The sequence below is a fragment of the Sturnus vulgaris genome, unplaced genomic scaffold, assembly GCF_052056855.1.
Source record: "Sturnus vulgaris isolate bStuVul1 unplaced genomic scaffold, bStuVul1.hap1 Scaffold_156, whole genome shotgun sequence".
NCBI lineage: Eukaryota > Metazoa > Chordata > Aves > Passeriformes > Sturnidae > Sturnus > Sturnus vulgaris.
Genome location: NW_028276073.1, coordinates 1,916,182 through 1,919,444, shown reverse-complemented (window position 1 = coordinate 1,919,444; position 3,263 = coordinate 1,916,182).

The window sequence follows — 3,263 nt, the reverse complement described above, 5'->3', positions numbered from 1 at the left end:
ACAGGTCTACCAAGCTGCGGACACCAGGTCTACCCAGGGTATGCAGCGGACACCAGGTCTACCAACTCAATGCTGCGGACACCAGGTCTACCCAGCCATGAAACGGGCAACAGGTCTACCAAGCTGCGGACACCAGGTCTACCCACGGCTTGCTGCGGACAACAGGTCTACCCAGCCATGAAACGGGCAACAGGTCTACTCACGGCTTGCTGCGGACACCAGGTCTACCCAGCCATGAAACGGGCAACAGGTCTACCAAGCTGCGGACACCAGGTCTACCCAGGGCATGCTGCGGACACCAGGTCTACCCAGCCATGAAACGGGCAACAGGTCTACTCACGGCTTGCTGCGGACACCAGGTCTACCCAGCCATGAATCGGGCAACAGGTCTACCAAGCTGCGGACAACAGGTCTACCCAGCCATGAAACGGGCAACAGGTCTACCAACTCAATGCTGCGGACAACAGGTCTACCCAGCCATGAAACGGGCAACAGGTCTACCAAGCTGCGGACACCAGGTCTACCCAGGGTATGCAGCGGACACCAGGTCTACCAACTCAATGCTGCGGACAACAGGTCTACCCAGGCATGAATCGGGCAACAGGTCTACCAAGCTGCGGACACCAGGTCTACCCACGGCTTGCTGCGGACACCAGGTCTACCCAGCCATGAAACGGGCAACAGGTCTACCCACTCAATGCTGCGGACAACAGGTCTACCCAGCCATGAAACGGGCAACAGGTCTACCAAGCTGCGGACACCAGGTCTACCCAGGGCATGCTGCGGACACCAGGTCTACCCAGGCATGAAACGGGCAACAGGTCTACCAAGCTGCGGACACCAGGTCTACCCAGGGCATGCTGCGGACACCAGGTCTACCCAGCCATGAAACGGGCAACAGGTCTACTCACGGCTTGCTGCGGACACCAGGTCTACCCCGCCATGAAACGGGCAACAGGTCTACCAAGCTGCGGACAACAGGTCTACCCAGCCATGAAACGGGCAACAGGTCTACCAAGCTGCGGACACCAGGTCTACCCAGGGCATGCTGCGGACACCAGGTCTACCAACTCAATGCTGCGGACAACAGGTCTACCCAGCCATGAAACGGGCAACAGGTCTACCAAGCTGCGGACACCAGGTCTACCCAGGGCATGCTGCGGACACCAGGTCTACCAACTCAATGCTGCGGACAACAGGTCTACCCAGCCATGAAACGGGCAACAGGTCTACCAAGCTGCGGACACCAGGTCTACCCAGGGCATGCTGCGGACACCAGGTCTACCAACTCAATGCTGCGGACAACAGGTCTACCCAGCCATGAATCGGGCAACAGGTCTACCAAGCTGCGGACACCAGGTCTACCCAGGGCATGCTGCGGACACCAGGTCTACCCAGCCATGAAACGGGCAACAGGTCTACTCACGGCTTGCTGCGGACACCAGGTCTACCCAGCCATGAAACGGGCAACAGGTCTACCAAGCTGCGGACAACAGGTCTACCCAGCCATGAAACGGGCAACAGGTCTACCCACTCAATGCTGCGGACACCAGGTCTACCCAGGGCATGCTGCGGACACCAGGTCTACCAACTCAATGCTGCGGACAACAGGTCTACCCAGGCATGAATCGGGCAACAGGTCTACCAGGCTGCGGACACCAGGTCTACCCACGGCTTGCTGCGGACACCAGGTCTACCCAGCCATGAAACGGGCAACAGGTCTACCAAGCTGCGGACACCAGGTCTACCCAGGGCATGCTGCGGACACCAGGTCTACCCAGCCATGAAACGGGCAACAGGTCTACTCACGGCTTGCTGCGGACACCAGGTCTACCCAGGCATGAATCGGGCAACAGGTCTACCAAGCTGCGGACACCAGGTCTACCCAGGGCATGCTGCGGACACCAGGTCTACCCAGCCATGAAACGGGCAACAGGTCTACTCACGGCTTGCTGCGGACACCAGGTCTACCCAGCCATGAAACGGGCAACAGGTCTACCAAGCTGCGGACACCAGGTCTACCCAGGGCATGCTGCGGACACCAGGTCTACCAACTCAATGCTGCGGACAACAGGTCTACCCAGCCATGAAACGGGCAACAGGTCTACCAAGCTGCGGACACCAGGTCTACCCAGGGCATGCTGCGGACACCAGGTCTACCAACTCAATGCTGCGGACAACAGGTCTACCCAGCCATGAATCGGGCAACAGGTCTACCAAGCTGCGGACACCAGGTCTACCCAGGGCATGCTGCGGACACCAGGTCTACCCAGCCATGAAACGGGCAACAGGTCTACCAAGCTGCGGACACCAGGTCTACCCAGGGCATGCTGCGGACACCAGGTCTACCCAGCCATGAAACGGGCAACAGGTCTACTCACGGCTTGCTGCGGACACCAGGTCTACCCAGCCATGAAACGGGCAACAGGTCTACCAAGCTGCGGACACCAGGTCTACCCAGGGCATGCTGCGGACACCAGGTCTACCCAGCCATGAAACGGGCAACAGGTCTACTCACGGCTTGCTGCGGACACCAGGTCTACCCAGCCATGAAACGGGCAACAGGTCTACCAAGCTGCGGACACCAGGTCTACCCAGGGCATGCTGCGGACACCAGGTCTACCAACTCAATGCTGCGGACAACAGGTCTACCCAGCCATGAAACGGGCAACAGGTCTACCAAGCTGCGGACACCAGGTCTACCCAGGGCATGCTGCGGACACCAGGTCTACCAACTCAATGCTGCGGACAACAGGTCTACCCAGCCATGAATCGGGCAACAGGTCTACCAAGCTGCGGGCACCAGGTCTACCCACGGCTTGCTGCGGACAACAGGTCTACCCAGCCATGAAACGGGCAACAGGTCTACCAAGCTGCGGACACCAGGTCTACCCAGGGCATGCTGCGGACACCAGGTCTACCCAGCTATGAAACGGGCAACAGGTCTACTCACGGCTTGCTGCGGACACCAGGTCTACCCAGCCATGAAACGGGCAACAGGTCTACCAAGCTGCGGACACCAGGTCTACCCAGGGCATGCTGCGGACACCAGGTCTACCCAGCCATGAAACGGGCAACAGGTCTACTCACGGCTTGCTGCGGACACCAGGTCTACCCAGCCATGAAACGGGCAACAGGTCTACCAAGCTGCGGACACCAGGTCTACCCAGGGCATGCTGCGGACACCAGGTCTACCCAGCCATGAAACGGGCAACAGGTCTACCAAGCTGCGGACACCAGGTCTACCCAGGGCATGCTGCGGA